The 26,676-nt window shown below is 40.9% G+C and overlaps 1 protein-coding gene across 1 annotated transcript in view; it reads left to right on the forward strand.

Moving 5' to 3' along the window:
• The window catches only part of LOC131054846 (ras-related protein Rab2BV-like), an 86,935-nt gene that overhangs the window by 51,506 nt on the left and 8,753 nt on the right, over positions 1-26,676 (forward strand). The window lies entirely within an intron of this gene.

The following is a 26,676-nucleotide window of genomic DNA, read 5'->3' on the forward strand; positions in this document are numbered from 1 at the left end:
CGGAATTCCTTCACACCATTCCATGACGTACAAGACTATCAGCGGAGCTCAAGCAGTGTATGATGCGGGTCCTGCCAGGTGTGCTGACATTATCAACAAACAGTGGCTGCTGAAGCCTAGGCCGCATATTTCCAAAATGCCAAAGACTCTCACTATCTTTGAATTCAAATAGGAATATGTGGACCTGATAAAGATGCTGAGCAGGGTAATGGGATGTTCACATATTGTGAATTTTGAAACATGGATGTTTTTCTACATTGACAAGATAATGAATGTAAACGGGCTGGTTGATTGGGCTAAATTGATTAGTCATTACATGCACAAACAACTGAGGAACTTGAAAGAAAGAAAGTCTCAATCCTTCTTCATGAGCTCTTATCTATATGCTTGCACGAAGGGGAGGATTTGATGGTCTGCCAGCAAGTGGAATCATTGGTTGCGGACCAGCACAACTGAAAGTGCATGAGTGTTATCCTCAGCTGCATCTTCACAATGTTAGTTCTTATAGGCTGGCGAATTACACCTTCGCTATGTAGTTGACGTGGCTTATGCAGAAGCAGTTGCACGTAAGGGTGTCGCCACAAGCAAGGGTCTTGGTTCAGAAGTATGGAGCCATATTCTTACAGTTTCCAAAGTTCACTTACATCAGGACGCAGGGATTCTCATTCCAGTCATACAAGTTGCCAAGGTATCCATCAGACAAATTTATACTGCTGGAACTCATGAGGCAGTTAACAGCCTATGATCAGCTACAAAAGAAGAAGAAGAAGAAGCAGTCCATTGAATTCCCAGTTGTCCTAGGTGATTTCATGGAAATATGGCCAGGTTTGGAAGCAACTGAGAGTGCAGTGAAGGAGTTAGCATTTTATCGCCTGCCATTTTATACATCCATAGCTCAATATGATCCTTACCGCCAAATCAGAAAGGTTGTTGGTATAAAATTCATACACAAATTCCACTTAGAAGATTATTGGGCAAGTGCCAAGGATGACCTTGAAGTTCGGAGGAAAATGAATTCTAAACTTCCCCTTGACACCATCAGGTTAATTGAAATCTACCAAGTGCCGGATCAGGTGAAGGAGGATTCGGACCTAATGCAACCTGAATTTGAGAAAGTGAAAGATCAACCCATTCAGTTGCCATATTGGTCGGTGCCCGAAATTGAGATTTGAATGTCCTGGCTAGACCCCTGCTGAAATTCACTGAACACTGGGTTGATCGGCAGATAAGGAAGTTGACGGAAGGAAATGTTCATTTTACATATTAGTTGGTGGGAAGTCTGGACTCCCATAGTGAAACAACTAAAAGATCTTCCTAGGCCCAGGCAGAAGGAGAAGTCCGGATTGATAAAGGAAAAAGTGCTCCGAAGAGGCCAAGGATGGCAAAGAAGAAGGATATCCAGCAGGGAGTTCATCATGAAGCCCAACATGAAATCCATCAGGAAGTTCCTCAAGAAGTTCAACAAGAGGTGCAACAGAAAGAACCTCCGAGAAAGAGAGCAAGGGTAGAAATGGTGCAGTCATCGGCGAGTTCTTCTAGTGTACATGAGGTAGAAATGTTCGTACGAGAAAATCCACCGGATCCACCTCTAGGCGATACTCCAACACTAGATTTACTCAGTATTAGTGCTTCACACAAACCCAATTAGTCAAGTAGTCAAAGACAAGAAAGTCCTCCACACTAGGAAGAGACTCATCAAGATAGCTTCGTGGAAGCCATCCTTGGTGAAATGGAGGAAGAATCACAGGAGCAAGAGAACATGGAAATCCATAGTCACTACATTCCTGCTCCTAATTGGCTGATAGAGAGGCTGAGGAAGGAACCGAAAAAGGAAATTGATCCAGCTCGGGAATTATAAGTTGTTGAAGAGGATGGATCAGCGAGCAGAAAAGAAGGCTCCCCGGAAATTTTCTAAAGTCGTGAGCGATCAATCTGGATCCTGGACCCTGCACAAAGCTGAGCCTGCAGTGGATAAGGGCAGGAATGAAATTAGGCAAGAAGATTATGTTATCAGATAGGTTGATCTTGGTCCTGCTTCCACAGGACAAGTAATTGGAGACTTCGAAGGATCTTCCTTAGCCATGAAGGAAAAGATGCTGAAGACGAAGGCAAAATGTAAAGGCTGAGGGAAGAAAATAGAGCTTATGTGAGTACATCAGAAGTTTTAAACGGCCACTCAGGGAAGCAAGTCCTTCATTCATTCCTCCTTCCCTTCCTAAGGAAGTTGTTGATGATGCAGAGGTAATTAGAGCAATGGCACAAAATTCCAGGGAGTGGGTAGAGGATGTTTACACTGAAGCAGGAAAATTCATCGAGGACTTGGCTTAGCATCATTCAAGGTTTGTTGCCTTTTAGAACAGATTGGAAGTAGCGGAAGGATTGTGGGAAGATGTTCATATATATCAGGACCTAACCATTCCGCGACTCAGGGCTCTAACGAAGAATCCAAGGCAAACACTAATCGATGGGAAAGTTATTCAAGAGAATGAGGTATATGACTTTCCCTGGTGGTTTTGCATTGTTTGCTCAGGAAAAAACACCTTTGATAAATTCAGCATGGAATCTTTAACCTTGAAAGACTTGATTAGAAGGGTGCAGGAAGAAGTCATCAATGCAATTGAAACACTGTTCACAAAGAAGCTCAGTGAGAATGGAGTAACAATGAACTCCTTGAAATTGCAGTTGCACGAGTTCTTCTTCGTAGGTTCATTCACTAAGGAACATTTTGCAAATGTTTCTTCATTTTCCAGTACAATGAAGAGGACACAAGAAATCATGATGGAATGGGAAAGCTTCTTTTCCAAGAGTGAGGAGGAAATTACTTTGATGGAGTTTGATATTGAAAATGTGCCAAGTATCTCCATCAGGGAGTTGGACGCTGTTGTCAGTAAATTCATTGCATATGCAATTAATGAACGAGATAATGGTCGTCCATTCTTGGACGAGAATCTTTTGGCCGAATAGTGGCGGCACATTTTCTGTTGGAATATTTTTTGACTTAGTGGCAGCCCAGTTAATGCATGTTGAATGCATGAGGAATCTTCTTGCATGCAGCTGTCTTATCAATGGTTTTATGACAAATTCCCTACGCATGTAGCCGTCGCATGGGGAATGACAGGCATTTATTTCTTGCATGGAATGTTTGTTGTATTTTGGGCAAGTTTGATGTAATGGGGTGCATTTAATGCACAAATGGATGCCATTTTGGGTTTTGAATTAATTGTATATGGGCTTAGTGGGCATTAATAGCTGATTCCCGCCTTGTTGCTTCTTGAGTGGGTAATCTGTAGGGTTTGCATGTGGTCAAGGTCAGAAGCCTATGGGGTGTTCCCCCCTCGTTTGAAGGGAAGGAGAGATTGTTGTCAGAGATTGTTGGTAAGGATTGTTGAAGTAGCCAACTTAATACATTGTTCGATTTTGATGGTGTATTCTTGTTCTATTTTAGCAATCTGCATGGTCTTTCTCTCTTCAGTTAGAATAGATTTTGCTTTATCTTGTTAGAAGAACTGGATTTGATACAATTACTTGTTGCAAAGTCCGAGCTCATACTTTTGGTGTGCAGCTGATTGTTGCATATAGTGCAAAGTTAGCCTAAGCCTTTGTTATATGTGTATGCTTAACTTCGATTATCAATGAAGATTGTTTGATTTGATGGTCTACATTGGTGATCTGAAAAACCTCTACACACCCTTTGAAGATTGCACTGCCTTCGCGTAGTTGTGCTCTACTGGCGAAACAAAGCGTGGTTTGATTTTGCATGAGTGATCCTGTCTCTTGTTCTTAGGATTAGATTAGCCTTAGCCTAGTTCCCAAAACTTTTCCTCATTTACTTTTCTGCATATCTTAAATCCAAAAATCCCAAAAATAGAGCTTTCATTGCAAATCATTCATATAGCAATCCTTGAACTTGCATAAATTTGTTGTCCTCTTCAAGTGAATGTGTAAGGCCCCTTGGGTTAACAACAAACCCATCAACTGACTGAGTCACGCCCATGCATTGAAGGAACCTTGGAGTTAACCGTTTGAACTTTTCGTGCAATCTTAGTATACAGACTAATTTTGATCAAGAGAGAGTAAGGTGGCTGTTGGAAACTTTATTCTGTGTTCGGCGTAGTCATAAAAAACACGTCAGCAAACCCCTATCCCTTTGCTCTTAATTTTCTTAGTTTGGGTTGTTTGACATTTTGTCAAACACTTGGCATGTATTCATCTTAAAGTCTGATTTTCTTAATTTCCTTGAGTTTTTTGTTATGGCAGCCCAGTATGTGTTTGTTGTTTTGGTTTTGTCTTGCAATGTGAATAAATATTGAAACCAACTAACACACTCAGCAATACTAATAATCACAAATACAACTTCAGATGTTTCTAAGCATGTATGACACTGCTGTAGCTGGTTTTGGGCATGTATGGCACCTCCTCAGCCCAATATGACTCACACAAACTCCCAGCAAGTACAGATTGGTACGGCCAGCAAAGGGAGGATGACCTTCAGCAACTTGCACTCAAACTCCTCCCTCAAACTCTCAAATCGACTCCAATAATCACAAATACAACTTCAGATGTTTTGGTTTTGTCTTGCAATGTGAATAAATATTGAAATCAGCTAACAAACTCAGCAATACTAATAATCACAAATGCAACTTCAGATGTTCCTAAGCATGTATGACATTGCTGTAGCTGGTTTTGGGCATGTATAGCACCTCCTCAGCCCAATGTGACTCACACAAACTCCCAGCAAGTACAGATTGGTACGGCCGGCAAAGGGAGGATGACCTTCAGCAACTTGCACTCAAACTCCTCCCTCAAACTCTCAAATCGACTCCAATAATACTATAAACCACATTCAAATGGAAGTAGCAAACAATCTGATTTTACCTTGAAGCTCAATCAAATCCTCAGACTTTGTCTTTTAACATCATAGAGATTCGTTAGCAAAGAGAGATTTCATCCTCCAAGCCCTTGAAGATAAACTCACCAAATAATCTCATAAATTTCTTATTCAATCCAGCCTGCAAAATTAAACTCTTGAACCCAAATAACTTCTCAAATTGATCATTGAAGCACAATGTGAATTCTGAAGTAAATCCACTGATAGATGGAATTGTGTTTTTGTCCAATCCAAAAGAACCCAAGGGTTTTGGTCCTAGGGCATGAAACTGAAAGCTAGAAGCTCCCAAATTCTCCAAGAGAAAATAGTAAACCAAGCATGCCAAATGAACTTCACTAGTTTGCTTTTATAACATTCTCAAGAGGCTCCACTCTCTTTACTAATCCATGTGGGATAAAACATTTCTCTGCAAATAAGCCTCACATGAGGACATAAAAGGGCCACCCTTTTAAAACAACATTTTGCAACTAGGCCAAGGGGTACAATTCACTTTAGTCATAAAGTGACAACATAATAGACTTAACTAAAATTCAAAATATATTTCTTTTAACACAATTAAACTTCACCCAACGTCCAAGAATGACATATTTCACTGCTAGGAAAATGGAGGCCAACTCATTGCTAAAAATGTTGATTTTAAGGTAGTGCTTGTTAACCACAAGCAAACATCAGATCTGTTGGCTTCCCAACCATAGACGATAAGCTCTTATTGTCACCCCCGAGCACGCTACATAAATTTCTCACCATCAATTGATCTGCTTGTACATGAATTTGATCTGCTTGATTATGATTGAATTTGCTGTCTCATCTCTGTTCCAAAGAGGGAAGACCACGTCCATATATATCTGTCGAAAGGAGATGTCCAAGAGTCGGCTCTCATCAAGGAGGCACTACCTTCATGAAGCATCGCATGCCTTCAAATGAGGGGTAGCAAACTTTAACCAAAAGTCGGCCCCTTTGAAACAAATCCGATAAGTCAAACTCGATAATGTATGTTTAATCATTAAACCTGATAATGCATATGTGACTTAATAAAGATATCAAAGGATTAATATAAGTTGATAGATTCATCAAATGTGTAAGGCCAATAGGCCATTCACACATTTGATCTTGTTGAGTTGGCCTGTAGGATTTCTACCGACGCTATATCATCAACACTCCCTCTTAGCTAGGGAGGAATCCTTCTTAATCTCTACAAGTCACATCACCTCATCATGATGACTAACATAATGACTACACTCATGTGAATGAAAGAAGCTTATCACCTTAGACCACAATGGCTACTCCCAGAGGGTGAATACACACAAATGCTAAGTCATGGAGTCTCTCACATGACATCCACCATACCTACTCGCAGAGGGTGGAAGAAGGGCTGGAACCTCAAACTTCTCTCACAGAGAAGAATGCACAACAAGGGTTGATACCTCAAACTTCTCTCACAGAGAAGAATGCATAACAAGGGTTGATACCTCAAACTTCTCTCACAGAGAAGAATACATAACAAGGACTGATACCTCAAACTTCTCTCACAGAGAAGAATGCATAACAAGGGCTGAAACCTCAAACTTCTCTCACAGAGAAGAATGCATCTCCACCATGCCTACTCGTAGGGGGTGGATCCACCTTACCTACTCGCAGAGGGTGGAATGAGGGCTTTTACCTCAAACTTCTCCCAGAGAAGAATGCATTAACAAGGGATTGCACCTCGAACTTCTCCTCACAGAGAAGAACTCATAAACAAGGGATTTCACCTCGAACTTCTCTCTTTCAGAGAAGACCTCATTAACAAGGGACTGCACCTCGAACTTCTCTCTCATAGAGAAGAACTCATTAACAAGGGATTGCACCTTGAACTTCTCTCTCTCAGAGAAGAACTCATTAACAAGGGCTTTCACCTCAAATTTCTCCATCAAAGAGAAAAATGCATTAACCAAATCTTCATGATGACGTGGCTCCCTCTGAAGCTGAAATGTTAGGCTCCCTCTGAAGCTGAAAAACAAATTCACTCTGAAGCAAATATCATCCTTCTGACCTCTTCGTCCAAGGTTACTTCTGATGATATGTCAGACTCCCTCTGAATGTTGATTCTTCCTTTGCGAAGAAATGCAAGCAATCTTGCTTCCTTGAATAGAGATTCGTTAGTGCCTGAATCTTGGGTAGAGGGACCGCCAATGAAAAGCATAATTTTGGCAGCAGTGCCAGGCACACAAGCCCCAACCAGCCCCGCGACCACGCTGAGAGCAGTGCCAATGCAACGTGCAACTCTTGCATCCGTCTGCGTCGCCCACGGATCCTTTTGCAACTCTTCGAAAACCAAATTCAAAGTGAATTCACACTGGGAAGTTGGCAACAAGAATCGGGCGATGCTCTGAGCAAAGAGGTCGTCCTTGACGTTGATTACATCATCAACAAACTTGCAGATAGCGTCAAGTGTTCTATCAATCTGTTGCCACAATTTAGGAATGGGAGCAATACTAGACTTACTGAGCCAATAATGCCCGACCATGCGGCCCTTGTCCGGATTGGCAATCGAACCAGCCTCAAGTTCTTCCAAGGCCTTAAAAGCGCTTTGAAACTTGGGTTCCATTGCCACCATGAATTCATCTGTAAACCTGATTCGGTTGAATCGATATACAATCCGAGCTCCTTGTGCTGATAAAGCCAATCCAAATACCGATTCCACAGGGCTGCAGGTTTTGTCTCTAGCTCTTTCTTCTTCAAAAAAAATTTGTATTGAGCACAAAAACCTCTCCAGCCACAACAGCCCGAGTTCGAGTCACAAGCCGACATCTTTCAACGCTGACAATGCCGAGCTTTGAAATCTTGGGCGAAATCCTGTGACTGGGCAGCAGGCAACTTTTTTTTTGCACAGGTTGTTGTCGGTGTTCCCCCACAGAACTTCAGACGCAAAGGATTTTGGGCCATCATACTTGTTCTCGAGGCCTGGGGAGACTCGATCCCTTGATTGCCACCAGATTTGTTTAGATACCTGATCGATGCCACTGTGAAGGGCGGAGGTCAGCAAGTGTAATCGTTGCATTATCCTCTGTAGTCGCCTTTCGATCTGGAAGAGATCTTAAATTTGCAATTGTTTCTGATTGAATTTCCCTTGAGAGCACATGATCTACCTTCAAGCAGTTAGGCTCTATAGAAGGAATCCGCTCTGATACCATGTTGATTTTAAGGTAGTGCTCATTAACCACAGGAAAATATCAAATCTGTTGGCTTCCCAACCATAGACGATAAGCTCTTATCGTCACCCCTGAGCTCGCTACATAAATTTCTCACCATCAATTGATCTGCTTGTACATGAATTCGATTTGCCTGATTATTATCAAACTTGCTGTCTCATCTCTGTTCCAAAGAGGGAAGACCGTGTCCATATATATCCGTCGAAAGGAGATATCCAAGAGTCATCTCTCATCAAGGAGGCACGACCTTCATGAAGCAGCGCATGCCTTCAAATGAGGGGTGGCAGACTGTAATATCCCTTGCCCAAACTGACTGATTTTGGTTCAAGGAATATTGTCAAACACTTTGTATGCTGTCTTTCTCTATTTTGATTTTTGTATTTCAGGTTGTTTGATACACTTTGAAAGTTGCCAAGAAATTTAGGAAGTTCGCCAATGATGTTGACAATACCTCTTACAATGAACTAGTATGCGAGTGCAGTTCTTTTTGGTATTTTTAATGCATATACATGAAAACTAGATATGGAATGCATACCTACAGCCAACTGACATTTCGACAAACAACTGGCATGCAACTATTATGCTGATCATATATGCTATTAAAAGGACATTTCGTCAAACAAATGGTATGCAACATATATCTTCTTTATTGAATTCATTCCTGAGTACAATGCTGCTATGGATTTGCCAAGACTAATTGGCTTACAAAAAGACTACAGCAATGCCAAATCTGATTCTAAGTTATCACTTACAACAGCAAAATTATATGCCTAAGATTTCAATACTAGCTACTAATAGTTGCAAGAGGAACCTGATAATAGTGATGCTCGATGATGGAGATGAAAGTTGCAATCGGAATCAAGCACAAATACTGTAGCGCGGCACTGTTCACGCGGCACTGTTCACGGGTACTGTTCATGCACACTGTTCATGCATACTGTAGCAGCAAGAACAAACTTTTAAAAGAACGATTACTAATGGCTGCCAATGAATCTTCAGGTCTGCACTCGATAGTCCTCAATATTCTTCAAATCCTTTCTGTTATTCCTTTACTTTAAGCACAAATAGAACTCTAGAGTGAAGCTCTCTTGAAATGCCAAATTCAGTGGATATTTCACCACCTCAAATGGTTGCAACACTGAAGAATTGACGTTCTCCAATGGCTAACTGAAATCAGAAACCCTTGGCTTCTTCTCCCAATTTCATATCAAATGCAATTGACAATAATCCGATAATAAGAAAGAACCTCTCATGTTAATTTATTCTTCCCTTGTAGGAGCTCACTTACTTTTCTTCCCAATGTGGGATAAAAGATTTTCTTATATTTGCACCTTATAATATTAAAGTGACTTTACTATTAAAAGTTACTTTATAACTTTATAATAACATTAAAATATTTAAATAAATCACTTAAGTCACTTAAACTTTAATATCTCTTGAAATACTTGTCAGATTGCTATGCCGTCTGAAATAGGAATCTCTCCTCATAATTCCCCATGTGACCAAACACACTTTCTAAAAACAGAAAGGGTCCATCTCTATTACCCCTGACTTACTATACATAGTAAGTATGGCAAATGGAGTCCAAATGATATCGAACAAAGGCCAATTCCCTAAATGTTGGAGAAGAATCAATCCTCAGAGGACCCTCTAAGCATCCACATTAGCCTACGAGGGTCCAATTATAGGCTAATCATTGGCTAGCATGATGTCACTAGCTAGAAGGGGACACCACAGTCTGCCCTTCCTGAAATTGCTTGTCCTCAAGCAATCTCAACTCTAGATGCTGTAAAATCTCCTCGCTCTCCCAAGTAGCATCCTCAACTGGCATATCCTTCCATTTCACCAAGTGCTCCCGGATGGTACGTCTCCTCAAGTTCCTTTCTCTGAAATCAATGATAGCCTCCGGTATCAAAACAAGTTTTCCCTCATCATCCAGGGGTGGTAGTACTATAGAAGGCACAATATGATGTCCTAGCGCCTTCTTGAGGCATGACACATGAAAAATGTTGTGCACCTTGCTCTCCGCCGGCAAATCTAACTCATAAGCCACCTCTCCCACTTTCTTGATAATCCTAAATGGACCATAGTATCGTGGCTTAAGTTTCTCGGCACCACTCTTCTTGAGAGTGGATTGACAGTAAGGCTGCAACATAAGATACACCATATCTCCAACCTCAAAAGTCCGCTCAGTCCTCTTCTGATCTGCATACTGCTTCTGCTGATTCTGTGCCTTAGTTATATTATCCTTGAGAGTCTTAACAATGTCTTGACTCTCCTGTAACAAATCACCTGCACTGGGCACTCTACTGTCACTCAAAAGCAAATCCATAAAATTGGGTGCCTCATACCCATACAGGGCCATAAAGGGTGACATCTGAATAGACATGTGATAAGTGGTATTGTAGCAATACTCACAGAGATAAATCCACTTTACCCATGCCTTCTGTTGCCCTGCTATATAATTTCTAAGATGTCCCTCCACCCATTTGTTCACTATCTCCGTTTGACCATCTGTCTGAGGGTGGTAGCTAGTACTCGGAGTGAGCTCTGTCGCACAACCTGAATAGCTCCCGCCAAAAGTGACTCATAAACCTGTTGTCCCTGTCACTCACAATGCTTCGAGGTAAGCCATGTAATCTGAATATCTCCTTGAAGAACAACTCTGCCACCTGTGTAGCATTGTATGTAGCAGTGATCGGAAAAAAGTGTGCAAACTTCGTAAGGCGATCCACAACCACATATATGCAGTCCCTGCCTTGGGCTCTAGGCAGTCCTGTGATGAAGTCCATAGACAAACACTCCCACTTCCTATCAGGAATCGGAAGTGGCTGAAGTAAACCAGTTGGATAGGAGTGTTCTTGCTTATTCTGCTGGCAGGTGGGACACTCCCTAACATACTGAAGTACCTCTGCTTTGAGCCCTTTCCATGTGAAGCGCTCTCTAATCTGCCGGTATGTCTTGTAGAAACCAAGATGTCCTGCCATAGGTGAATCATGAAAAGATTTCAGAACCATCCTCCTCACTGCTGATCCTGGAACCAAAAATATTCGCCCTTTGTAAATGATGAGCTCATTCACAAGCGTGTATCTGCTGTCCTGAATATTCCCATCTATGAATCCAACTGCCCAAGTATCCTTTGCATACTCTGCAAGGATCAAGTGTCTCCAATCCTCTGATATGTCTGTCAATAAGCTCAAATGGGGCCTACGTGATAAGGCATCAGCAACTACATTCTGTGTCCCCTTAAAATATGTAATGTCAAAGTCATAGGACTGTAACTTGCTCACCCACTTCTGCTGCCTATCATTGAGATCTCGCTGCCCCAAAAAGTATTTTAGGCTATTATGGTCGGTTTTGATACAAAATTTGCTACCTACCAAATATTGCCTGAATTTAGCCAAAGCATGCATAATGGCTAACATCTCCTTATCATATATGCTGAAGCTCCGCTCTGGCCCTCTCAATTTCCTGCTCTCATAAGCAATAGGGTGCTTCTCCTGCATAAGCACCGCTCCAATGCCCTCTCCGGAAGCATCACAGTGTAGCTCAAAAGGTTTGCTGAAATCTGGTAATGCTAACACTGGACAAGAAGTCATCAACTCCTTAAATTTCTCAAAACACTCCTGTGCCTCAGGAGTCCACAAGAAAGCTCCCTTTCTCATCAAATCTGTCAAGGGTGCTGCATGCCTAGAATATCCATCCACAAACCTCCTGTAGAAACCACATAATCCCAGAAAGCCCCTCAACTATGTAAGGTTCACCGGTGAAGACCACTCCACAATGGCACGAATCTTTTCAGGATCCATGTGTACGCCCTCTGCACTGATGATGTGACCCAAGTACAACAACTCTGTCATGCCCAAATCACACTTCGACTCCTTTGCATACAAGGACTCTCTGCTCAATATATCCAACACCGTGTCAAGGTGAACCAAGTGCTCCTCCCAAGATCTACTGTACAACAAGATATCATCGAAGAAGACAAGTACAAATTTCCTCAACTGAGGATGGAAAACCCGATTCATTGTTGCCTGAAAGGTAGCAGGTGCGTTAGTTAGCCCAAATGGCATAACTACAAACTCAAAATGGCCACAATGACATCTAAAGGCTGTCTTCTCAATGTCCTGCTCTCTAACTTTGATCTGGTGATAACCTGATCTCAAATCTATCTTTGAGAAGAAGCAAGCTCCATGAAGCTCATCTATCAACTCATCGATCCTAGGAATGGGGTACCTGTTTTTAATTGTCTTCCTATTAAGCACCCTGTAATCAATGCACATCCTCAATGTCCCATCCTTCTTCTTCACTAAGACCACTGAAGAAGCGAAAGGAGACTTACTTGGTCTGATGTGGCCCATAGCAAGTAGCTCCTTTACGGTTTTCTCAATTTCATCCTTCAACCTCTTCAGATGCCTATAAGGTGTAATCATGATGGGTTTAGCCCCCTCCTCTAACTCAATGATGTGCTCAATACCCCTGTCTGGTGGTCTACCTGGTGGAATGTCACTGAACACCTTAGAGTGTTTAACTCTAAGCTCCTGAATATCAGGAGGATATTCAATCTTCTGCTGTCCCTCCTGTGATGGCATCAACATGCACTCTGCTGCCCTCTCTACCTGATCATGTCGAATCAATCTAGCCATCCTCCAGAAAGAAACCATCCCGAGATCACTGTCCCTGATTGCCTTAAGAATATGTGTCTTCCCATTCACTTTAAACCTCATCTCCATCTCCTTGAGGTTAAGAGTGAACTCTCCAATATCATGCAACCAACTCATCCCAAGGACTATATCTATATCTCCCATAGGCACAACATAGAAATCTGCCTTAAAGTCATAATTATTAACTTTCAATGGGAGTCCAGTGATCTTACGATCACATTTGAGGATATAGCCATCAACTACCCTCACTCTAATTCCCCCAAACTCCTCTGTTTGTATGCCACACTTCACCACCATCCTAGCATCAATGAAATTATGAGTGGCACCTGTATCAACCAAAGTTATAACTCGCTGTCCAGCAAGCACTCCTCTCATCCGGAATGACCCTTCCTGCCTAATACTAGTGCGACGAGCTTCCCTAAGTTGCCCATCTCCTTCCCCATCCTTGGACTCCATTTTAGACAAGTTTTCAGCCTTGTCTTCCTCTTTTTCACCATCTATTTCCTCTATATCAGACTGCTGGTCTGAATTATCTGATTCTGATTCCTCATAGTATGCCCACATAACTCTGTTAGCTTTGCCCTTTGGTCTAAGAGGACAATCATGGTTTGCATCATAGGGTCCCTTACAGTAGAAACATAATTTTTTCTTCCTCAAATCATTTAATGTTTCCCTGTCAAAAGGTGTTGGAGTTTTATCTTTAGAATCATTTTTAAAATCAGTCCTCTCTGGTTTTTTATAAAATGGTTTATTATCCTTACTAGAAGATGCTCCTTTGGACTGAAATTTGTTTGTTGGGACTGCATGTTCCATACTTCTTGCCTTTTTCATAGCTTCCTGTAAAGAAATAGGATCAAATGCCTTTATCCAACCTCTCAGTGGTTCGGATAGGCCCTCAATGAAAAGAACTATCAATCTACGCTCTGAAATGTTTGGCACCATGACTGCCAACCGCTGAAATTCACCAATGAAATACTCCAAGTTCCCTGTTTGTTTTAGCTGTGCTAAGTCCCGGAAGTAAACCTCTGGATCTTTCTTGTCAAATCTTTCAACCAACCTATCCACGAAGTCCTGGTACTCTGTCACCTGATTATGCTGAAGTGTTACCATACCATGGTACCACCAATCATGTGCTACTCCCTCCAAATGCAAAGTGGCGTATTTGATAGCTTCAATCTCTGTCATTGGCCTCAGTGCCAAAAATGTGTCAAGCTTATGAATCCAAGCTTGAGCTGTCATCTTACCACTCCCATCAAATGTAGGCATAGTAAGCTTGCCTGTAACCCTATTCAGCTCACTATTTTGACCTCTAGGCCTCCTATCCTGTCTGAGTGACCTGTAATGCTCTCTCCTCTGATTAACAAACCTCTCGAATGTCATCCTCTCTCGCACCTGTGGAGTTAATAAATCCCATTCGTCATTCGTAGCCATGAGGATATCTGCAAACATCTCCTCTTCTGGTTCTCCTGTAGGTGCTACCTCAGGCTCATCTCTAATGAAGGTAGGACGTGTAGGCCTGTTTGCTGTCCTGGAATGAGTCCCATGAGCTCTAGTTGACCCCACTGCACTCCTGTTATCCCCTTGCTCCTGATTCTGTCTGTCTTGTGGGTTCATGCGCTCAATCATGGTGGTGAGTGCCTGCAAGGCCTGAGCCATCTGCTGCTGTCCTGTAGCCATTGCTCTGAAAAATTGTCCTGTAGCCATTGCTCTGAAAAATTCCCTTGTCTCTTGATCATCATTATTCCTGTGGCCTCTGGGTGGGCTATTTGATTGCCTCTCACCCATGGCGTCTGGTAGCCTGTCTACCTGTTCTCCTTCCAACAGTGCCCTTCTGCGTGTGTAATACCTGTGAGAACCAACTTCTTTCTGCTGCATGTAAATTTCGTAACCCTCAGGATGGTAGGAAATTAGCTCTGATACCACTGTAGTATCCCTTGCCCAAACTGATTGATTTTGGCTCAAGGAATATTGTCAAACACTTTGTATGCTGTTTTTCTCTATTCTGATTTTTGTATTTCAGATTGTTTGATACACTTTGAAAGTTGCCAAGAAATTTAGGAAGTTCGCCAATGATGTTGACAATACCTCTTACAATGAACTAGTATGCGAGTGCAGTTCTTTTTGGTATTTTTAATGCATATACATGAAAACTAGATATGGAATGCATACCTACAGCCAACTGACATTTCGACAAACAACTGGCATGCAACTATTATGCTGATCATATATGCTATTAAAAGGACATTTCGTCAAACAAATGGTATGCAACATATATCTTCTTTATTGAATTCATTCCTGAGTACAATGCTGCTATGGATTTGCCAAGACTAATTGGCTTACAAAAAGACTACAGCAATGCCAAATCTGATTCTAAGTTATCACTTACAACAGCAAAATTATATGCCTAAGATTTCAATACTAGCTACTAATAGTTGCAAGAGGAACCTGATAATAGTGATGCTCGATGATGGAGATGAAAGTTGCAATCGGAATCAAGCACAAATACTGTAGCGCAGCACTGTTCAGGCGCACTGTTCATGCGCACTGTTCACGGGTACTGTTCATGCACACTGTTCATGCATACGGTAGCAGCAAGAACAAACTTTTAAAAGAACGATTACTAATGGCTGCTAATGAATCTTCAGGTCTGCACTTGATAGTCCTCAATATTCTTCAAACCCTTTCTGTTATTCCTTTACTTTAAGCACAAATAGAACTCCAGAGTGAAACTCTCCTGAAATGCCAAATTCAGTGGATATTTCACCACCTCAAATGGTTGCAACACTGAAGAATTGACGTTCTCCAATGGCTAACTGAAATCAGAAACCCTTGGCTTCTTCTCCCAATTTCATATCAAATGCAATTGACAATAATCCGATAATAAGAAAGAACCTCTCATGTTAATTTATTCTTCCCTTGTAGGAGCTCACTTACTTTTCTTCCCAATGTGGGATAAAAGATTTTCTTATATTTGCACCTTATAATATTAAAGAGACTTTATTATTATAAGTTACTTTATAACTTTATAATAACATTAAAATATTTAAATAAATCACTTAAGTCACTTAAACTTTAATATCTCTTGAAATACTTGTCAGATTGCTATGCCGTCTGAAATAGGAATCTCTCCTCATAATTCCCCATGTGACCAAACACACTTTCTAAAAACAGAAAGGGTCCATCTCTATTACCCCTGACTTACTATACATAGTAAGTATGGCAAATGGAGTCCAAATGATATCGAACAAAGGCCAATTCCCTAAATGTTGGAGAAGAATCAATCCTCAGAAGACCCTCTAACCATCCACATTAGCCTACGAGGGTCCAATTATAGGCTAATCATTGGCTAGCATGATGTCACTAGCTAGAAGGGGACATCACACAGACTTTAACCAAAAGTCGGCCGTTTTGAAACAAATCCGATAAGTCAAACTCGATAATGTATGTTTAATCATTAAACCTGATAATGCATATGTGACTTAATAAAGATATTAAAGGATTAATATAAGTTGATAGATTCATCAAATGTGTAAGGCCAATAGGCTATTCATGCATTGAATCTTGCTGAGTTGGCTTGTAGGATTTCTACCGATGCTATATCATCAATAAAAATTAGACACTAAAAATAGTAATTGTCCAAACACCAAACTGGCCCAATCTGGGATGCACTAAAACTTACTATAAATGGTAAGTGCTAAAATGGCCATTGCTAAAAATAGTCTCGAACAAGTTGTCCGAAATCACTCCAGGAGGTATTGTTCATCTCCATTAATCCATCTGAACTCACTGGTGCACCAGAAAACCCACAAAAGCCAACACCAACTACACTACGAGAGAACCTTGAAGAAATGGGGACATTACATAGCAATGCCCTACATTCTCTTCCATGACTTATCCATTAATTGTTGTAATAACTTGAACAATTATTTTAATAAAATACTTTTGATTTAATTATGTTTAACCCTAACTAATGATAACTCATATTTATTCATTGATTTGCATTCATTGATACGCCAAATTACACTAAAACTAAACTCATGGTTTTAACTAGAAAATTTTGGATTCAAGTGTTTAACCAAATTGGCCAAGGGCTTCGATTTTCTTAATGTTAACACAACAATATTAATAACCTTTAGGACCCATGAGCCAACTCTTAGAGAAAAAACCTTTGGATCTTTCTTATTAAAATAAGTTAGAAATACATTCGAGGACACTACAACATCTACAGATTTGATAGCATAAACTATTATGCTTAAACGTACATACCTAGTAGATTTTGTAACCGAATGCAGCGTATTTAACATTTGACTTGAATCTAACATAGATCTAGAAATTTTCTTCATGTTTACATAATAGCATTACAATCAAGAATATAAATCAGACTCATAAAGATGCAAGATAAATAAGAGAGAATTCTCTATAATAGCTGTTTTGAAATACATTACAATATTGCAACGACAACTATAACAAACTGATAAATATGGTGCTTGCTCCCACAATAACTGGAATGTTGTGCAATTCAATATAGCTAAAGATCTGTGACCTTGAAGATCACGTACAACCTTTGAGAGATTGTCTTGTCAAGTAAAAGGGTTTCCATTCTCATGCTTGGGTGACCAAAGGGTTTTTGTCCTTTGTTCTTTGCAAATTTGAGGGTTTTTGTCTTCCAATTTGAATTTTCAAACACTAGTCTGCAAAACAATGTCAACTGGGATTCCAACTTGGAGAATGATTAGTAATCTAGAACAATGAAATATCCTGAAATATATCTCCTTTGGTGTAATTGAATGGCCTGGGGAAGAGATTCATCACTATCAGCCCTTAATTTCATTACTATTAGTGGCGCCCTTTGATCTTTGTGTAGGGTAGAGAAGACCTTGCAGAAACCTTTGAAGTGGTGACAAAACTCAATCACCATTTTAATAAAACATGGTCGTTGTCATCCTTCAAGTTGTATGATCATGTGAATCTACACCCCTGTTAAGATTAAACAATGTTTCTAGCCAAGAAACCCTTTAGGAGTTGTGTAGTCAACTTTGGCATTGATGGTGGCTCAAAGCTGTGTTGGGAGGTAGATGAGGTGAACATTATAAATAGGTATTAATGTTGGAGTTTGAGGGTTAAGGATATTGCATGATGCATACCATAGGTTGAGAGTTGTGTAGGCATTTCGGTAGGTAGAAGTTTGAAACTTTGATAATGGGAAGGTTGAGAGTAATGTTTGGCAGAAAGGTATATTGTGATGGAAAAGTATGAAACTTTGATAGGAATGGAGGAGAAATGGGGTTGAGCAAAAAGGCACGCTAATATGGTAAAGTTTGGAAGTTCGGTGGGAACCAAGGAGAAGTTGGACTTTAGACAAAAAGACATGTTGGTACAATGAACTTCAAAAAGTTCGACAGGAACTAAGGAGAAGTCGAACTTAGACATAAAAGCATGCTGCGACAATAAACTTTGAAAGTCCAACAACTTATGGACACTTAGAAATATTACATAAAACACCCCACACTTAGAATATTTGAGACCTTTTGTAATGTCCCTTTTATTGGATTACCTTGTAATTTTCCTTAAATTAACAAATCCAAAAGAAGCTAGGACCATAATATATTTAGAGGTGTAATCCTTTTGAATAAGATGAGATAAGTCTGCCTTGGAAATCTGCAACCAAGTTAGATAATGATGTAGATATAATTCATAGAATATTTCCATTTCTAGAGCCAAGGGATATACATACTTATTTCACATAACAAATCTAAATGATTATATGGGGGTTCAACCATAATGAGGGTAGAGTTGGGTGACATGATAAGGTGCCCCAAACATCCCCTACCATAGGCCCAAGGGTGGAAACTTTGTCTCACTTGGCCTCATGTGGTCCTTAACCATTCTCATGAGGTGTACCTAGTGGGGTTTTGTTGATGTGTCTTTTGTACACGACCAGACACAAAATAAAATACCTAAAGGTACCTTATCCTCTCTTGAACAAAGTTTCCCGATTGCTGAAGATCTCGCTGAAGGATCAATCGAAGTAACTCCAAGGTTCTGATATGTAGGTTCTCTAAGTGTGGATAAGCTCTTTGCGGTACGATGTGATTTTGCTGGAATCACAAGGGGACTTACACTTGATGACCTGAGCGTCGGATTTGCTGGAATCACAAGTCCTATTTACTAACTGGAAGATAAAGAAATGGCAAAAGATACAGGGTTCAGGAAGTCTACTCTAAGACCTAGAATGCGAGAAGATGGATGAATGACTAGGTGGAGTCCTACTGGGCTGGGTCTCACCATTAGGTTGAACAATTCAACACCAACTCAGTGCGATCTTTTATGGGATGTTTCAAATATGTCCAAATCGTACACCATCAGATACTGATCACCATTCAAGATAATGCGTGAACTACAGAGGTGTTATGACTCAGGATTAAGCTCGTTCTATGCCAGTTGACCACGCAAGGCGCTCTTACAGTCAGCAAAAGGCTAGTGGTTTGGACTAGGTGGATTCCATGCGAGTGCATTCAATAACTTCTTTCATTCAACTTAATTATCTATCATCTAAAATGAAGATTCAACAAGAGACCATGCATATTGCAAAGAAACAACACACTTCACCATAACTTCAATGAAAATGGAGTTTATTTACAATCAATGGCAACAATTTCTTGCCTTGTCCTCCTAATCTACTCTAATTGCTATTCTATCAGTTGACTATTCACTATTTCTAACTATTCACCCACTATTAACTATTAACTAACTATTAACTTTTACAAATGAGGAGCCATGGCTTATATAGAGAAACCCTTTACAAATAGACGACTCTGATTGACTTAGAACCAATGGCTAGGATTACAAGATAGAAACCCTAATTAGGGTTTGTTACAACAAACTTCCTTAGCCAATTAGAAAATTACATTTCAAGAGTGAGGACCAATAAGAAGCAGGGGTAGGTACCTCGAAGTTTGTGTCGTCCCTGATGAGTCAGGTACATTGAATCTGGACATGCTGAGGTGGACCAATCCGACTGGAGTAGTGACTGGGCTGCCACCTTGTCTGATGTCTGTGTCTTGGTTGATCTCCTTTCTGTCTCAATTTGATGAATGATGTACCTCTTTTACTTCCAAGTGCTTGATGAGGCCTTCTTATCGTCAAGTCTTCCTTCTCCGATAGCATATCTCGCCCTGAAGTGCTGGCAAAGCCTTTCTTTGTCATCTTGTGGTAAAATGAGGTCTTGAGGCTAACTTGAACCCCTTGAACACCCCTAGTCTTCCAACGCTTCAAAGCACCTTGAATCCTCCCTTTTGCCCATGGAACGTCCTTGATGATGATGGACTGGAGGAGGTCGTCTTTGTCCTGGCTTGGTCTTCTTTCATCTGCAAAACAAACCAAAAGATGATTAAGGACATAATAAATTCATTCTAACATAGCATTTTCTACCTTAAATCATCACCAAGAAGACATCAAAATGAAGTTTGCTCAAGATTCTCCCCAAGGATAGGCCCTATAAGAATTTCGCTCTGGATCCTTTGGAAGGGTCAGGAGCAAAATTTGCATTCCTGGCCAATTTAGACCTCATTTCATCATAATCTCACAACTAGCCCTTTGCCTAGCTCAAACAGGGTAAAAAAATAGGAGTTTCAAAGGATTTCGCTCTGGCCCCTCTGGAAGGGTCAGGAGCGAAATTTGCATTTTAGGACAAAATCTTCACAACTTGTGACCACAACTTGCTCAAATGCATGTCTAAGGATCCCTTTAATCTCAACCAACATCAAGCTTGATGCAAAATTGGAGAAAAATGGAGTTTTTGAGGATTTCGCTTTGGACCCTTTGGAAGGTTCAGGAGCGAAATTTTAGTTTAGGCTCAAGTTCTATCACTCCTCCACTCCGAAATATCTTCCAAGGCAAGCATACACTAATATTTTCTCCACCAAGGCCTAGTAATCCATCTCCTGATCTTCATTATGAGCAATTTAGGTGAAATTAAGAATTTCACTATGGACCCTTTGGAAGGGTCAGGAGCGAAATTCATTCTTTAGCTCAAAATCCTTACCTCTTGGACTCATAACCTATTCAAATGCAAACTTGTGGCAATCTTCAAGCCCAATCCACCTTGATCACTATCTTGGCCTAGCACAAACTTTGGAGGATAAGATGGTTTTTTAGGATTTTCGCTCTAGACCCTTTGGAAGGGTCAGGAGCAAAAATCTTGTTTTGAGCTTATTTCTTCATTCTTTCAACCTGTTGTGACCATTTCACACATCGCCCCATTAAAATGGGGACCCCCTCTTTTTGCTCGGTTTCGCCTGTTCTTCTCTCTGCTTTTAGGGTTTTGGGTTAGTGAGTCTGTCTAGGTTTAGTCGGAATTTTGAAGGCAAGTCCAAATTTGCCTAAGTGTTAATGATGGGATTTTGAAATTTTGTCCGATTGAGTGATTTTGACCAAATTTTGGAAATTTTGATAATTGATCCCAGGCCTTGGAGATAGCCTAATTTTGCCTTGTGAAGTGACTGAAGTCCTAAAATCTTGGTATTTTGGCCTATGGAAGCAAAATCGCTCCTGTCCCTCTGTCAGGGACCAGGGCGAAATTGGTATTTTTATGCATCTTGGTTATTAATGTGTTTCATTCGTCTTGTGCAGGATCGCCAGGAGGAGCAGTTGAACACTAATTGAAAGTTTTGAAGATTTTGAGAGTCAAAAATGGCAAGTTTTTTAAGGTTTAAGGTTAAATCGCTCCTGTCCCTCAGCCAGGGACCAGGACGAAATGGCTTACTTAGACCATTTTGGGCCTCATTTTGATCAAATTAAAGCGTTAAGGACATAATGAAAGGTGAAATCAACATGATGGAGCACCAGGATTTAGTCGTTTGCAATAAAAAGTTGATCATTTGCCCTAAAAGGACAAAATCGCTCCTGTCCCTCACTGAAGGACCGGAGCTTGTTTCTTAAAATTCAACTGTCCTTGCAGGACCAAGACGATTTTTGGATTGGAAGAGATAAAGGAGGACATCTTTTGTCCATTGAATATAATTTGAAGAAATTTGCAAACAAGGAAATGTGCCAGAAGGACAAAATCGCTCCTGTCCCTCACTGAAGGACCAGCTTGAAATCCAAGATCGCCTTGTCCTTGCAGGATTTGAACAATTTCACGATTTGAGAAGAACAAGGGAGGTACATTTTACTCGTTGAATATAATTTGATTGCACCTCGAAGGAGAAAATTGGCCCTAGAAGCAAAATCGCTCCTGTCCCTCTCCCAGGGACCAGGGCGAATTTAAAAGGTAGCTCCCGTCCCTCTCCCAGGGACCAGAGCGATTTCCTCCTAAGGCGAATTTTTCACAAAGTTAAAGCAAGTTTCATGTCAAAGATGAGTGAAGGGGAGCATAATGAGTCCGTTGAAGACAAATTTGAAAGTTGGCAAAGCACGAATGAGCTTACAAATGAAAGTTCGCTCCTGTCCTTCAGTCAAGGACCAGGGCGAAATCTTGGTTACTTAGCCTTCCCTTCTAAATTTTGAAGAATCTAGGCCAAGGTACGAGGTGGCGATGATGTTTGGAACGCTTCGAAGAAGAAGAAAATTGCAAGGACCATGAAAAGTGATGAAATTGCCCAAGGCGCTCCTGTCCCTCTCCTAGGGACCAGAGCGAAATGTCCAAGTATGCTTAATTTTGAGGTGTCACTTCCGTTTCAAACGTTCAAGAAGGAGTAAGAGACACCATTTTACGCTTTGAAGGCAATTAAAAGTTGATATGAACAAGGATGAGCACAAGGAACAAAGGTTCGCTCCTGTCCTTCAGTCAAGGACCAGAGCGATTTCAATGAAGACCTTCATTCCTTCCACAAACCACGCCAAGGCAAAGTTACACAAGATCGAATATGTCCTTGGAAGGATGATGGACAAGGAACCAAACGTCAAAAAGTGACTAACTTGAGCAAAGATGCAAAATCGCTCCTGTCCTTCAGTCAAGGACCAGGGCGATTTCTACTAAACTGGTCATTTCCTTCAAAAAATTACGTCAAGGCAAGGTTACCCAAGGTTGAAAATGTCTTTAAGAAGATGATGAATGAGAGGTTAACGACAAAAGGTTGACAAATTTGAGCTAAATGCAAAGTTCGCTCCTATCCTTCAGTCAAGGACCAGGGCGATAATGGTTCTAAGAGGCATTCATTTACAAAATTGAATGGATCAAGCTCAAGATTCCCAATTAAATTGCCAGTTTGGACGTCCAAGATGTGATTTTGAACGTAAGAAGCGAGAAATACTAGACCAAAATGAAGAAGCGCTCCTGTCCCTCTCCCAGGGACCAGAGCGATGAGGTTAATGTTCATTTTTCTTCCCATGCCTAGGGGCCAACATCATTTTCAAATTGCATTAAATGCTAAAATTCGATAAAACTTGAAATATTCAATTAAAATTAGCATTTAAAAATAGCGCATGAGGTATTTAATGATTAATTTAACCCTTTAAAAAAAAATCGAAATTATTAATTATAAAGGTGTTTAAATTAATTAATTATTAATTTAAATAAAAAAGGGAGAGCGCTTGGGTTTTATTTTTCATATTTTTACAAAGTCGGCCTCCATTTTTATTTGAAATTTATTTATTATTTGCCTATTTTCAAAAGTCGGCCCAGGGGGATTGTAGAGGTGAGCGCCTATAAAGGAGAGGTAGGTTATGGCATTTCAAATCATCATTTAATCATCGTTGTTCACATGCGATTTTGGAGAGGTGAATAAAGAGCGAATTTCATCAAGAATACAAGGTGCGAAGTCTCATCAAGGGGAGTGCGAATTTGGTTTGAAGAGGAGCGAATTCTCTATCATCACGTTGAAGACCCCAAGGTGGTGGAATTGACAAGGAAGGCGCCTTCGCTAGAGGAGGATCACGTTGTAAACTACAAACTTCGATTTGGCCTAGGCGAATTTCCTTATTTTGCATTCTTTTGTTAGAGTTAACTCTCAAAGTGAGGTATGGCGAAGTCTTTCTTGTCAAAATTTTGAATTTTAATCGTCATAGTCTCAATCTTGAATTTTGAATTTTGAAATTTTGAAATTTCTAGTAGCTCAATCGTATTTAGGAAATGATAACTCAAAGACTTATCATGAAGTTTCCTAAATTCAATCTTTAATCTAATCTATATTTCTACATTGCAAAATCTATTACTTATTATGAAATGTTGTGTAGGTGTTACGATGGCGACCCCGAAGGCGGGAGCATCCACCAGTCGTCCAGCTCTCATGAAGGAAGATCAAAAGAATGAAGAATTGGAGACCAAGATCGTGTCGAAGTGGAGCAACATTGGAGATACCAACTTGGGAAACTTCAGTACGAAGAAGTTTCGAGAGGTCCCTTACATTGGCAAGCCATCACCTGTCGCCAGGAGAATAATTGAAAGTGGCATCATTAAGGTGGCCGGCTTCCCTCCAGCAATCCAGTGCCATGAGTTGATGATCGAGTGTGCTCGCCATTATGATCCACAGTCCAGATCGATCGTGTCCAAGGAAGGAAACACTTTAGCTTACCTTTCAGAGGAGGCTATCAGTGAGGCTTTCCATCTTCCAGAGCACAGAGATATGATTTACAAAAGCATAGAAGGAGCCAGGTCCATGTACGAGGATGATCCAGACACTTGCCTAAGCATCATCAATAAGAACTGGTTACTCAAGAGTCGTCCTCGCCTGAGCAAGATTCCGAACACACCACATAGGATCGACTTCCAGGAGGAGTACAGAGATTTGATAACACTACTCAACCGAGTCACAGGAGCTCCTAAGGCCTTCTATTTTGAGAAGTGGATGTTCTACTTCATCCAAGTGATAGTTCAGGGGAAAGGAACAATTCATTGGGCTAGAATGATTAGCCATTGCTTGGAGGTACAGTTAAGGAGACTGAAGGCTACCAAGTCCTTCCGCATGAGTTCATACATCATATATGCCTTGATCAGGAGCTTTGAATATGCGGGACTACCTCATAGAGGAGTGATTGGAAGAGGGCCCTATGTTCACTTGCATCATCCGCCAGGAAGTAACTACAAGTTAGCCAATGATACCTTCACGATGAACATCACTAGGACATTGCAAGGCGGGATTCACAATCGACTATCTCAGGATGCACAAGAGCTAGTAAAGAGGTACGGTGCTTGGTTTATCCAATTTCCAAAATTTACATATATTAGAGTGCATGGATGTCCTTCACCTCCATACATGTTGCCGAGATATCCGACAGATAGAATAGTGTTACTTGAGGTAACTAGACAGTTGGCAGCTTATGCGAAGGCATTCAGACACAGACATGGAAATGGAGTCCCTGTGCCTATCATATTAGGGAATTCAGTTGAGGTATGTCCTAATGCTCTAGTCATGGATGATGCAGAGAAGGAGTTAGCTTTATATTCATTTTCATTCTTTGCCTTGAGAGAGAGCTTTGATCCTTATGGGTATATAGAGGAGACAGTCGGTAGGAAATACAAGCATGAGTTTCAGATAGAAGACTTTGTGATGAATCTCTCAGATGATCTTGAAGTGAAAAGAAAGATGCATTCTAGATTGCCTTTAGATTTCATCAGGAAATGCAAGATTTACAAAGTAGCCGACCAAGCTCAGGACAGTGGCAGGCATCTCCAATCATCTTATGACCGAGAAAGCAAATCAGTGAGGCTAGATTGGAATGAACTCGAGGTTGTGGATCTAGATGCTTTGATGGCTCCAGTTTTGTCTTGTACTCGCAGATGGGTTGATGTGCAACATCAGAAGTTGAGAGAGCAGGGCATAGCTATGACTTTCACTTTGGAGGAAAGACCAGCAGAGGGTGGAGCAAGTGTAAGTGAAGGTAATCCTAATCCCAGAAGTGCAAGCGAAGGCAACCTCAGAAGCGTAAGTGAAGGCAATCCCCATCCGAGAGGTTCGAAGAGGAAAGAGAGACTTGAGAAAAGAGAATCCTCCAAGAAGAAGCCAGAGGCCAACCGAGATCGTTCATCCGGCACATCTTCTCGACAAGAGAAGAGGACACTTGAAGTGGAGGAGTCTATGGAATCAATGGTACAGAACGATAAACAGGAAGAAGAACAGGCACCTCAACGATCATCAAGTCGATCTCTCCAAGTCGATGAGCTACATGAAGACAAGAACGATGACGAGGTAACATCTCCTCTCAGAGAAGAAGAAACATTGCATAAGGAGATAAAGGTTAGAGAAACAAGATCTGCCATTCCAGATTGGTTGAAGGAGAGACTGACAAGGGTGATTGTGATCGAGGACGAAGACAATGTGATTGATTTAGAGAGCCTTGTTGGAAATTCTCAGGAAGTGACAGAAAGGAGGAAGGCCACTAAGATGTCTAAGATGATCAGAGATGAGACAGGATCCAGGAAATTGCAGATAGCTACACCAGCAATTTCCTCGCAGAGGAATATGATGTAGAGACATTTGAGCTTGGTCCACCCACAGCCAAGCAGACACTAGATGAGGCCACCGATTCATTTGAAGCATTAAAAGACAAGCTTAGGGAAGAAATGGAGAAAAATAGAAAGCTTGAAAGAGAGGTCGGTGCATGGAGAAGCTACTTCAGCCATCTCAATCAGCCTTTAGGACATCAGGATCCAGCAAGATCTCCTGTGCAAGCACTTCCCCTTCAATCAATTGGTGAGGCAGAGAGATTCAGGAGTTTGGTCCATCTTATGAGCTCTTGGATTGACAAATCCCATACAGTTGCTATTGAATTTGCAACAAGGATGATGCAGACCATTCACTGAGCCATCCAGGTTCTTGAGATCATCCACAACTTGATGATAACAATGGCCGCCTTTGCTCATGCTAAAGATGTTATCATTCCTGTCCTGCAAGTAATCAGACAGACTTCAAGGAAGGTCCTAGCACAAGAAAAGATAATGGATGGAGGACCTCATAGTTTACTTCAGTGGTCGACTTTACTCCAGATGAAGGAA

The sequence above is a fragment of the Cryptomeria japonica genome, chromosome 8, assembly GCF_030272615.1.
Source record: "Cryptomeria japonica chromosome 8, Sugi_1.0, whole genome shotgun sequence".
NCBI lineage: Eukaryota > Viridiplantae > Streptophyta > Pinopsida > Cupressales > Cupressaceae > Cryptomeria > Cryptomeria japonica.